This window comes from Ambystoma mexicanum, unplaced genomic scaffold (assembly GCF_040938575.1).
Source record: "Ambystoma mexicanum isolate Mex_15411 unplaced genomic scaffold, UKY_AmexF1_1 Mex_scaf49, whole genome shotgun sequence".
Classification (NCBI taxonomy): Eukaryota; Metazoa; Chordata; class Amphibia; order Caudata; family Ambystomatidae; genus Ambystoma; species Ambystoma mexicanum.
In genome coordinates, this window is record NW_027182465.1 from 145,855 (window position 1) to 159,636 (window position 13,782).

The following is a 13,782-nucleotide window of genomic DNA, read 5'->3' on the forward strand; positions in this document are numbered from 1 at the left end:
ATCCTCTGCACATGCGCAGTGTCTCTTCAGCAACTAACCAGGCCGGATGCAGAGAAACGACTTATCTGCACATGCACGGTGCAAACCACATCATACTATCCAGGTTCATTTTCTGCATTCACTCATGATCTTCCGAGAAGGTAATGTGCATTGTGTACCTTCAGCCAGGCTTCCTGCTGTAAACTGCTTCTTTGCACATGTATACTGTAACCCTACAGACTACTAAACACACTCACTGCAGAGACACGATCAGAACAATCTACTTGCCAGGCTCACTTCTAAAATTCTGCTTCTGTGCACATGCGCACTGTGCCTCTATAGCTCCTTGCCAGGCTCATTTCTAAACTGCTTCTGTGCTCAGGCTAAAACACAGATTCTCTCCACATGCGCACTGTGCTTCTGTGGCTCTTGCCAGGCTCACTTTTAAAACACTTCTTTTATGCGCATGCGCACTGTGCTTCCACGGCTACTTGTCAGGCTCGGTTCTAAAACACTGCTTCTGTGCGCATGCGCACTGTGTTTCTTCACCTACTTGCCAGTCTCTCTTGTTTGCCTCGAGACCTCTTCTTCGGTTTTGGAATTTTTCCCGCCTGGGGACCTCGTGGTGACATGAGAGAGGTGAGAGGTTTATCCCTGACTGTAGCTTGGGTCCTTTAGAACGGAGGACGTGGCAAATGATCCTCCACCACACTCGGCATTTGTCATGGCATTTCTTCTAGCAGTGGCCTCAGAGGCAGTACTGAGAACTGGTGCAGGAGCATTGCAATCATTAGGCACCAGAAGCATTACAATCATTGGGTATGGCCTTTGGCCTAGTAATTGTACTAGCAGTGGGTTCGGAGGCAGTACTGAACAGGTGCAGGGGCCTTGCAATCATTAGGTATGGCTTTTGGCATGGCATTTGTACTAGCAGTGGCCTCAGAGGCAGTACTGAGAACTGGTGCAGGAGCTTTGCAATCATTAGGCACAGGAGCATTACAATCATTAGGTATGGCATTTGGCATGACAATTGTACTAGCAGTGGGCTCGCAGGCAGTACTGAGAACTGGTGCAGGAGCATTACAATTATTAGGCACAGGAGCATTACAATCATTAGGTATGGCATTTGGCATGACAATTGTACTAGCAGTGAGCTCGCAGGCAGTACTGAGAACTGGTGCAGGAGCTTTGCAATCTTTAGGTAGGCATTTGGCATGGCAATTGTACTAGCAGTGGGCTCGCAGGCAGTACTGAGAACAGGTGCAGGGGCCTTGCAATCATTAGGCACGGCATTTGGCATGGCAATTGTACTAGCCGTGGGCTCGCAGGAAGTACTGAGAACTGGTGCAGGAGCCTTACAATCATTAGGCACCAGAAGCATTACAATCATTAGGTAGGCATTTGTCATGGCATTTGTGCTAGCAGTGGGCTCGCAGGCAGTACTGATAACTGGTGCAGGAGCTTTGCAATCATTAGGAAGGCATTTGGCATGGCAATTGTACTAGCAGTGGACTCGCAGGCAGCACTGAGAACTGGTGCAGGAGCATTACAATCATTAGGCACAGCATTTGGCATGGCAATTGTGCAAGCAGTGGGCTCAGAGGCAGTACTGAGAACTGGTGCAGGAGCCTTGCAATCATTAGGCACAGGAGCATTACAATCATTAGGTATGGCATTTGTCATGGCAATTGTGCTAGCAGTGGGCTCGCAGGCAGTACTGATAACTGGTGCAGGAGCTTTGCAATCATTAGGAAGGCATTTGGCATGGCAATTGTACTAGCAGTGGACTCGCAGGCAGCACTGAGAACTGGTGCAGGAGCATTACAATCATTAGGCACAGCATTTGGCATGGCAATTGTGCAAGCAGTGGGCTCAGAGGCAGTACTGAGAACTGGTGCAGGAGCCTTGCAATCATTAGGCACAGGAGCATTACAATCATTAGGTATGGCATTTGTCATGGCAATTGTGCTAGCAGTAGGCTTGCAGGCAGTACTGAGAACTGGTGCAGGAGCATTACAATCATTAGGCACAGCATTTGGCATGGCAATTGTGCAAGCAGTGGGCTCAGAGGCAGTACTGAGAACTGGTGCAGGAGCTTTGCAATCATTAGGTAGGCCTTTGGCCTGGCAATTGTACTAGCAGTGGGTTCGGAGGCAGTACTGAACAGGTGCAGGGGCCTTGCAATCATTAGGTATGGCTTTTGGCATGGCATTTGTACTAGCAGTGGGCTCGCAGGCAGTACTGAGAACTGGTGCAGGAGCTTTGCAATCTTTAGGTAGGCATTTGGCATGTCAATTGTACTAGCCGTGGGCTCGCAGGAAGTACTGAGAACTGGTGCAGGAGCCTTACAATCATTAGGCACCAGAAGCATTACAATCATTAGGTATGGCATTTGTCATGGCATTTGTGGTAGCAGTGGGCTCGCAGGCAGTACTGAGAACTGGTACAGGAGCATGGCAATCATTGGGTAGGCATTTGGCATGGCAATTGTACTAGCAGTGGGCTCGCAGGCAGTACTGAGAACTGGTGCAGGAGCTTTGCAATCTTTAGGTAGGCATTTGGCATGGCAATTGTACTTGCAGTGGGCTCGCAGGCAGTACTGAGAACTGGTGCAGGAGCCTTGCAATCATTAGGCACAGGAGCATTACAATCGTTAGGTATGGCATTTGGCATGGCAATTGTGCTAGCAGTGGGCTCGCAGGCAGTACTGGGAACTGGTGCAGGAGCTTTGCAATCATTAGGAAGGCATTTGGCATGGCAATTGTACTAGCAGTGGACTCGCAGGCAGCACTGAGAACTGGTGCAGGAGCATTACAATCATTAGGCACAGCATATGGCATGGCAATTGTGCAAGCAGTGGGCTCAGAGGCAGTACTGAGAACTGGTGCAGGAGCCTTGCAATCATTAGGCAAGGAGCATTAAAATCATTAGGTATGGCATTTGTCATGGCAATTGTGCTAGCAGTAGGCTTGCAGGCAGTACTGAGAACTGGTGCAGGAGCATTACAATCATTAGGCACAGCATTTGGCATGGCAATTGTGCAAGCAGTGGGCTCAGAGGCAGTACTGAGAACTGGTGCAGGAGCTTCTTAATCATTAGGTAGGCCTTTGGCCTGGCAATTGTACTAGCAGTGGGTTCGGAGGCAGTACTGACCAGGTGCAGGGGCCTTGCAATCATTAGGTATGGCTTTTGGCATGGCATTTGTACTAGCAGTGGGCTCACAGGCAGTACTGAGAACTGGTGCAGAAGCCTTGCAATCATTAGGCACACAAGCATTCCAATCATTAGGTATGGCATTTGGCATGGCAATTGTACTAGCAGTGGGCTCATAGGCAGTACTGAGAACTGGTGCAGAAGCCTTGCAATCATTAGGCACAGGAGCATTACAATAATTGGGTAGGCATTTGGCATGGCAATTGTGCTAGCATTGGGCTCGCAGGCAGTACTGTGAACTGGTGCAGGAACATTATAATCATTAGGTATGGCATTTGGCATGGCAGTTGTACTAGCAGTGGGTTCGGAGGCAGTATTGAGAACTGGTGCAGGAGCTTTGCAATCATTAGGTATGGCATTTGGCATGGCAATCGTGTTAGCAGTGGGCTTGTAGGCACTACTGAGAATTGGTGCAGTAGCATTGCAATCATTAGGCACAGGAGCATTACAATCATTAGGTATGCATTTGTCATGGCAAGTTTACTAGCAGTGGGCTTGCAGGCTGTACTGAGAACTGGCGCAGGAGCTTTGCAATCATTAGGTATGGCAATTGGCATGGCAATTGTGCTAGCAGGGGGCTCGCAGGTAGTACTGAGAACTGGTGCAAGAGCAATGCAATCATTAGGCATAGGAGCATTACAATCATTAGGTATGGCTTTTGGCATGGTAATTGTACTAGCAGTGGGCTCGGAGGCAGTACTGAGAACTGGTGCAAGAGCAATGCAATCATTAGGCACAGGAGCATTACAATCATTAGGTATGGCATTTGGCATGGCAATTGTACTAGCAGTGGGCTCGGAGGCAGTACTGAGAACTGGCGTAGGAGCCTTGGAATCATTAGGCACAGGAGCATTACAATCATTGGGTAGGCATTTGGCATGGCAGTTGTATTAGCAGTGGGCTCGCAGGCAGTACTGAGAACTGTTTCAGGAGCATTGCAATCATTAGCTATGCCATTTGGCATGGCAGTTGTACTAGCAGTGGGCACGCAGGCAGTACTGAGAACTGGTGCAGGAGCATTGCAATCATTAGGAGCAGGAACATTACAATCATTGGGTCGGCATTTGACATGGCAATTGTATTAGGAGTCGGCTCGCAGGCAGTTCTGCTCACATTTAGAAATAGGGCCAGTTAAAAAGTCTAAACTCCTTCTCAAGTTAATAAAGTTTTTTTTTTTAAACTTTGGTTCTATTGGCATTTTTATCAAACAACAACATTTCCCCCACCCCCCTTCCCCTCACCCTAACCCAACACCCCCACTAGAGTTTCCTCAAACTGAAACCCCGAATGAGTGCTCTACAAACATGAACTGGTGTTAAGACGTTCACGGAAAGTTCTTCATCTGCGGATGAGGACTTGGCCGTAAATAGGTCTTTTCATGGTCTGTAAATCAATCACTGTATGGCAGACAGTGGACCCCTCATGTGCTGTACTTTCAACCCAGACTCTGCATTCCAATCCATTCTATTCCATTCTCTGAGGCTCTCCTCCTCATTTCTCGTGACCTGGTCGGCCCTCATGCGTCAGTGTACTTCCCATCCCCACGCTTGCCTCACTCCCTCCCATTTCAGTTGAAACGTGCTGGAGGCATCATTAACCATAGCAGTAAGTTTATCCATGAGAAACATGTTCTTTAATTTCCTCTGCCAGTCCTCCTTGGAGGGGGGTACCGGGCTCTTCCACTTTTGCACCAGGGCAACCCTCCCCACCCTCAGAATCTTTTCCCATATTCTGGGGTATCTGTATACTTCCGAGTCTCTTGGGGGAAGGCCCAGGAGGATCGTCAGTGGGTCTTGCGGTAGAGGTTCCCCGGTGACTTCAGTAATCCATCCTCTCATGCTCTCCAAATATGTCTGAACCTGCGGGCACTGCCACCACAGGTGTGCCCTCGTACCCACCAAACCGCAACCTCTTGGACATTTGGGAGAGACCCCCGGGAACATTTTTGATAACTTCAGCGGGTCCCTATGCCAACCCTGTATGATCTTTAAGTTGTGCTCCATGTCTGATGTAAAAAGGTTGCGGTGGAAGGCTATTTTGAAAATCTTACTACATGCTTCTTCCGATAGCTCCTCCCCTGCCAATTTATTCCAGTAGTTACAAAACCCTCTCCTTTCCGGTAGGTTAATGGTGTTCAATAATTTGTATATCTTAGATACCATCCCTCGTCTCGAGTCTGCTGAATCCAGCATTTTCTCAAAGGGGGTCAGGGATCCCTTGAACTTTTGCCCCCAGGTTTGTGTGCCCAAAATGCCTTTCAGCCTATTATTTTCAAATATGGAGATTGTACCCTGTCCCAGAGTCTCCCTCATTTCCTCCTATGTTAGAAATACTCCCTCTTTAAACAATTGGCCCGCCCATTCCATGCCCATATCCGACCAAACCTGAGCATTTTTTAATCCCTTGTTGCCCAATCCAAGTGGAGGACCCCAAAGTGAAGTGGAGAAGGCCATGTTGTCAAATGGTTGGTTTGGGTCCCCTCTTTCCAAATGGACCACAGCACCCCCACTTTCGGATGATTCCATAGCTTAAAGGTTTTTAATCTTGATTATTTGTGTCTTTTGATACCATGCTGCCTCACAACAGGTAGATGAGAGCTGGAGGAGCTTGAAGCCTGAAATGGTTTACACAATCCAAGCAATATGCCTAACATATCAATCATCAATACAAATCACTAGCCACTTCATCAAAAAAGCATAACAGAGATAAAATGATTCAAAAGGAGTTGATGCCAATTTGAGTTTGAGCATAGTGCCAGCATGTAGCCAATTAAAATTGAGGGTGTGAGCTCTCGTGCCTTGGGTGGAAAAGTACAACATATTCCCCGTACAGCTCAATCAAAATCAATAGTTCTGCTCAAAAGTCAATAGACAGTCCTCTGGGGACTCCAATGTCTCAGAAAAGCCAAAAATCCAGTTTAGTGGCATTAAAATCCAGCCAGGGATTAGGAGGGACTTTGACCCCTCCCACCTGATCCAGTGCTTTCTCTTCCAGCCTTCTGTTTTCTTGCCAGCCTACAGCAACATCTCCTCCGGCTCCCAAACTCAATTTTTTTTTATAGACTCTGGTCTCCTAAAGTTAACAACCACTATTAGCACAGCTATGAGACGGAAGCCAAAAGCTGCTCTGAACTCAAAAGCAGCTGATCACCAAATCTATGTGTAGCATTTTCCAGTTTTTGCAAAGTTCTTGACTCGCAATGTAATAAAACCTGTTTCATTTGAATAGCAGTGATTTATTGATATTGGGTAGGAGTTACTTATCTGTGGGGTGTAGTTTGGGAGTGGCGCGCATGCCGAGTGCAGGGGGCGCATGGTAGTGTTTCGCCCTGGGCACCAACTGGACTAATAACTGTCCTGGGTGGATGGGCTCCTTTTAATCTCCCTGGGACCTCAAATGCTATGTTTTTAAATGTGAAATATGTCTTAAGGAATCATTGGGCAATCATTTGCTGTGGGTGAGACCAGCGACTATTCACTCCTCTTTTAGTGAGAAAGTGATCTTCTGTTTTGGCCAAGTGTTATTTACGTTTGACCTGCTTGTTCTTCATAAACCTCCAGTTAATCCTGTCTTCTGTGTATGTGATCGAGCGTGCATTTCTGGGCGGTGAGAGAACGGAAAGCTCCTCTTTGGATGTTTCGATTATTTATCGTTATGGGATGTCTTGCGTTTATAATATTTAATAACGTAATAATGTCTTCAATTTATAGATCTAAACACAATATTGCGTCCTCCTACTCTGCAAAACGTAAGAAGCACAGGCACCAAAAGGTAAATAACTGCTGTAGATTTTGTCTGCACAGGTTGTTCTATGCTTCTGAGATAGCCAGTCTCCCACCCTGCGTTCCTGTACCCTTCATGTCTCCTTCTCTCCTGTCTTGTATCCATTCCTGCCTCTTCCTAAAACTGGTGTCCAGATCCAAGTTTAGCATCCAGGTCTGTGGCTCAGTGGACTAGGGCATTCGCTGGTAGGATCCATGGTTGTGTGATCTCATAGTCACTAGTTTGAATCCTGCAGGTCCACCCAGCCCTTCATCCATCCAAGATTGACAGAATGAGCCTCTGAGTTTTGTAACAATGAACATCTGTTACCTTCTGTCTAGGAAACCAAAATACATCAGTGTGTGTGTGGGGGGGGGGAAGCGGGGTGCACTCTACAAATACACATAGCATGTCATGTTAATCCTTTCCTCTATGCTGTTCTATTAAACTCAATTGGTAATTCGCTTTTGGACCTGTATGGTGTATCTCAGCACTATTCTATAGGGGGGCGGAGGAGTGGAATTGTAAAAGTGAGTTAAATAAGCACATTGGTAGCTACACCTAGTGTTGGTTGTCCTCTTTGCTGATCACTTGGGGAGCAAGGGATTGATGGTAAAACCTTTATCGGGAGGGGCTGAATGAAGCGGAACACCAGATCTACACTTTGGTGGGTGTTTTTATGTTGCTATTCATGAATGAGTGAGCGTTCTGGAGGGGAATTGAGGGCATGCGGTAGAGTCAATGGAAAGGATGGTATGTAGTGCGGAAGTATCACAGACACACACACACTTCCCTTGCCTGCCCACCCGCTAGAGCAGTCACAACATGAGGTGATTGAAACCTTCGCCCTCATGATAATGAAGGAAGCTGAGTAAAGGACAGTGACATGCCCACTTGCACACGCTTGTTAACTGTTAGCAAGTTAGGTGACCCGAGTATTGCAGGCTCCTGAAATCATCTGTATCCCTTATTTATTAACTTATTGTCACCAGTTGTGGGATAAAATGACCAACTGGCATTGTTAGGTGTTGGGATCCCCTATTGGCTAGCAGCCTGTGTGCATTCCTGATGACCCACTTTGAAGCACTCTTCCCACAAATTGACCTGGGAGGGAAGCTCCAAGATGTGGCTCCATCAACTGGGTCTAGGTCTTCATCAAGTCCTCGCATCTCACACCCTGCAGATACTGTTCCGAACAGCAGCATGATTCAGTCACGACGCGTGCCGAGCTCTGCATGACGTGCTATGTGAGGGATCTAAAATCCTGATATTGGACCATCCTGGCAGGAGGGGTGAGGGATGGAGCTCATCTGGTAATACCTCAATCACTGATGTTACAAAGCCTTTATGTGAAATATAGCATTAAGAGTCGTAGTTTTAGGCCAGAGTAACCTGACGTTTTATTTTCTTTTTTGAAACTTTATTTACACAACATCCATAGCAAATCCCAATACAATCAGCGTATTTCAAATAACACATGAAAAAAAGCACAACATTTTACACAGTACTATGTACACAGCGAGATATACAATACCCTAAATCCCCAACATCTCAAATACATCTCTCAATTACCCCCCCAACCAACAACTATAATGTCAATTTAAAACAACTGCAAAAATCTACCCCATATTTTCTCAAACAAAGCCAATTTACCAAGTCTCCTATACATCACTCTCTCCATATTTGCCAATTCATGCATCTCAGACAACCACGTCTCCACATTCAATGTCAAAGCATTTTTCCAGTTCCTCAATATAATTCTTTTACCAGTCATTGCCCCTCTGAACAACCACTTCTTCTCACTTTGAGTGAGATCATCCAAAGACTCATCACTCCCAAATATGATCACACTAAAATCCAAGACCGGGAGACCAACAATCACTTCATCACAGACACGTCCAATCTCACCCCAAAACAGTCTCACCAGCCTACAATCCCATAGCAGATGTTCCGTCGTACCAATCTCACATGAACATCTCCAACAATCTGCACTCTCCAACAACCCTCTTTTACACATTCTCTCAGGCGTCCAATAAATTTGATTAAGAATTTTAATCTGTCTCGATCTTTCCGTGAGTCCCAGCGAGCTCAACTTCACATTCATACACATGTTTTGCCGTAAGCCCTCTGTGATATCCAATCCGATTCTCCTGCCCCATTCCTCTCTTAGAGAATCATTCCCCTGATAACACGACACAAATGCTTTATACAGGCAACTGGCCAGTCCCCCACCCGATCCCACCAAATTCCTTGCAAACAGATCCAATGCAATGTTCCTCTCCAAATCCACAACTCCAATCGCACGTTTAAGCTTCACAAAATCAGAGGGTCTAAAGTTTTCAATACCATATTGTTGCTGCAATTGCCTTGCATTCATCCAACAACCATTTGTAAACAGATCAGCAACCCACCTCACCCCACCCAGAAACCAATCTGCCCAAAAGACCACCTTGCCATCTATTTTGATAGCAGGATTTAGCCACACCGAGGCATCAGGCTCCCTCAAAGCGTCCACCTTCAAATAACGACACAAGCCCTTCCAGGCGCTCCTCACGTTATCCATCAGCAAATCATGTCCACAACTCTGTCTAGAGACCGAAGTCAACACAGCTCTTGGAGTAAGAGGCCCATGGAAACTGGTTTCAGCCTCTACCCAGACATCCTGCAAGTCCTCCACAAATGGAACCAAAAATTCTGAAAAGAAAGCCAGGTGGTATGCCCTGAAATTCGGCACCCCAAGACCTCCCCTATGCAATGGCAATTGTAACTTCCACAACTTCAACCTCGGGGGCTTCCTATACCACAGGAACTCCTGCAGCATCCTGTCCAACTCTCTCCAAAAAGTCTCAGGGAACATCAAAGGGACCACACTCAAAACATAAGTAATTCTCAGGGTAGATATCATCTTTAAGGCATTCACCTTACCCCACAAAGAAAGATTCAAAAGACTCCATCTCTCAAGGTCCGTCCGCAAACCACTACACATGACCCGCGCATTTTCCTTAACCATGTCCCCTATCTCCTGAGTAAGCCTAACCCCCAAGTACAGCAATTTATCTGGACACCACCTGAAGCCCAAGTCCACCACAAACCTCCTATCAACAGAATGTGTCAAAGGCATAATATCTGATTTCATCCAAATAATTTGGTATCCAGAACAATGATGAAACTCTGCCATAACATCCATCAACTCCACATACATATCTAGCAACAATCGTAAAGCCGAATCCGGCAGCATCTTATAAAACTCCGCCGGGAACACACATTCAACTTACCAATCGCCATCCTAACCTCATCCAATAAAAAATCCTCCTCCAACAACTCTGAATCATCCACATTAATCCTAGATAGGCCCACCTTATCCAGAAATTCTGTACCCTCACCTGATACCTCTGGCTCATTCTTGTAAAGTTCTTCATAAAAGTCTCTGAAAATGTTGTTTATCTCACCCGGATGATAAATTATACTGCCGTCATGCGTACAAATCGACGGAATAGACCGCCCCGCCTCCCACTTCCTCAGCCTATAAGCCAACCACCTGTTGCATTTTTCACCCTTCTTATAATACGCACATTTCAAATAGAAGTTACTCCGATCATTACGTTCATCAATGAGTGAGTTCAATTCTCTCCTTACCCTTTTAAGTTCACCCACCGCCTCTCCACAAACGGGATCCACCATCACCCTCCTTGACGATTCGGTAAGTTTAGTCTCCAACAATACCTCCCTTTATAACGCTCTTTTTCCTTAGCCCAATCGATACACCAATTAAATGGCCCTGTATCGTACATTTCAATGACTCCCAGACAACACTGGGACGCATCACTCCTGACGTTTGTGTTATGGTACCACCTGCAGGGGTTTTCAGAAATAATCTCTCTTGCTCATACCCACACTTGCATCACTGTAAAATCATGATGCGTTAAATTACATGAAAGTGGGCAGCAAATATAGGTAAACCTACTCCTTCCAAGGACCCATTTTTTTATTTTGGAAAATATGTTGCTATCTTGAGATCTTTGCTTCAAATGGATGCTGGTTTTCTGTCATCTCATTGTCCATGTTGTAGCTCGGCTGCCCTGTGCTTCTCGATGGCGTTCTTTTCTTCTTCTTGCACCTAACCATTGGAATGCTCTCCACATTCTATCCGTGCATCCTGTACCTCATTCTATCCGTGCATTTCAGGTCACCTATCGTATTTTTCGTTCCTAATTAAAAACTTCTCTTCTTTCTCTTTCCTCTAATCAGCTTTGATCATTAGTTTTATTGTGCTTCATGTTTATTGTGCAATTGTATTTAGAATGTTTGTAAACAATTGTACCCTTCTTATGAAATAATGTATTCATGTGATCAGTTCATATTACACTTTACACATACACATATGAAAACGGTTACAAAACATATGTAATACAATTCATCATAAAACTACAAATCACTAATGTATACAGTAATTTCCATCGAAACTAAATAGCAATTCATCACTAAAGATGTAGCATAACTTTCCGCAATATTCACAATCGCTCCTACCTGAGCTCATAAAACATCATCATGACCATAACATTGGTTTTTCCATTGATTCAGGCTAATTCTGAGCAAGATAAGTCATTATGTTCTCTTACTAAATCATCAACTTCCATACACAGTGTAAAGCAACGTGCAGTGCCTTCTTCTCGGTTTTCAAGCAGTGCTGCCAGAAACTCATCTCTGATACTGTCCTAACGATTAATGAAACCGATCTATGAAAACCTCTAAAACCATTAAGGACCACATCGATGCCCTCGCTCCGGCATCTGAATCTCCCACCGGCCCCTCCGAAGCACTCCCTTGTGCATCCTCTCCTCAAGAAACCCACAGCTGATCCCTCCTGTCTGGCTAACTACCGCCCAATTTCCATTACTCCCTTTTTGGAGAAGCTCCTGGAAAAGCTAGCCATCTCCCAGCTTAACCTTCGTTCTGACGCTGTTGGCTCTCTCCATGACCACCAATCTGGATTCAGAGCTGCCAGAAGCACAGAAACTGCTCTCCTGGACATCTGTGAAGACCTGCTTTCTAATCTTGACTCTAACATTCCCTCCATCCTCATCCTACTTGATCTCTCCTCTTGACAACCATACCATCCTGCGCAATCGTCTCTGTGACAACCTGGGTTTCACTGATCAGGCTCTGGCCTGGCTGACCTCTTTCCTTTCTGATCGACCTTCCCAGGTAACACTTGGGTCCTTCCTATCCTCTATCTCTCTCTCTACCTGTGGTGTTCCCCAGGGGTCTAACCTCAAGCCCTGGCTTTTCAACCAATGCTTTGCAACTCTCGCCTACTGCATTTCCATTTTCTGTTCCAACTTCCAATGCTATGCTGATGACACCCAACTCATTTTCAGGCTTCCCTCAGGCACCTCCACTGCCAACCCCTTATCTAAGACTGCCTAATCGTCATTCAAAATTGTGGTGCTGCCAATGATCTTTGTCTAAATGCCAATAAGACTGAGATCCTTCTCATTGGTACACCTTCACCATCCTTTCCCCTCACTCTCTGGCTGGCCTCCCTTGGCCCTCCTCCTACTCCTACCAGCGAGGCTAAGAATCACAGGGTCATCTTTGACTCCACACTTTACTTCTCTGCTCACATCTCTGACGTCTCTAAAAAGTCAAACTTCCTACTGCACCTCCTTAGAGGTACTCCGCCTTTCCTCTCCTTCCCTCAGAAGCTCACTTTCTCCTAAGATCTGGTTCCCTCTAGGGTGGGCTACTGTAACAGCCTCTTCCTAAATCTACCTTCCTCCACTCTCCGACCTCTACATCTAATCCAGAACAAAACTGCAAGGCCTGTCCTTGGCCTCAAGCCCTGGTCACCTCATCCACCTTTGCAGCTTTGAAATCCCTTTGTTGCCTCCCAGTGGATGCAGGTATTACATTTAAAACTCTCTGCATTGTCCACAAGGCTCTCTGGGGCCTGGGTCCAAAATACCTTCAACTATCCCTCTGTAAATACCTCCCCTCTCGAGCCCTTCGCTCCTCTACTTCTAACTGCCTCAGGGTCGGTCCTTTTTCAAAGAAACGAGCAGGGGGCACATATCTGTTGTTGGCTGGGGCCTCCCTTTGGAACAGCCTCCCGACCATCTTGAAACTTGAGGTGCACCATCTCTGGTTCCGGGAGCCCCTCAAGACCTTCTTCTTCGCTTCTGCCTTTGCCCCTCTTCTCCCCTGTTGTTCTGCTTATCTCTCGTGGCACCGTGCACCTTGCCACCCTCTGTCCTTCGGGCACAGATACCGCTCACCCTGCCTCCCTTCTGAACTGCCGCTGATCAACCCCTGGCACTGGGATCTGTATCTGTACCCATACAGCCCCCCACTCGTCTTCTGCAATTATCAGATATATCCTGACTAATCATGCACTTGCTGGCTGCACTACCTTTTTCACTGAAATTTATTTCACTTATTATTCTTTTCTCGCCTCTGTTCCGCACTTTCCCTCACTCCCTTTTCTATGGACGTGTGCGCTCTTAATGTCACTGGGCATAGTAAGATTGCTATTTTCGTTCTCCCCTGTTGCCCTCCCTTTGCTTGGTCACGCTCTGAAACACTTGTGTATTGAGTGCCATATAAATACAATATCATATCATATTTGGCGGAGGGTTTGGTGGGAGCCGGTGTTCATGTCCTCCCCTGTGGATCGGAGGGTGGATGGCGGTGGGGGTTCTGGTGGTGGACAGCAGTGTGTGAGTTTGGGGTTGCACCCATGGAGGCAGAGTTGGGTTGGCAGGTGGTTATCAAGTTGACAAAGCCCGATCAGCATCTCAGTGGGGTTAGCCCTTTTGTGGTGTCCGAGTG

The 13,782-nt window shown here is 46.4% G+C and overlaps 1 protein-coding gene across 1 annotated transcript in view; it reads left to right on the forward strand.

The window, feature by feature from the left end:
- Positions 1-486: 486 nt before the first annotated feature.
- The window catches only part of LOC138560841 (zinc finger protein 585A-like), a 183,610-nt gene continuing 170,314 nt past the window's right edge, over positions 487-13,782 (forward strand). The window contains exons 1-2 of the mRNA XM_069642748.1: positions 487-618; positions 6,903-6,963. The gene's annotated coding sequence lies outside the window, so the exon portion shown is untranslated. The remainder of the gene's footprint in view (positions 619-6,902; positions 6,964-13,782) is intronic.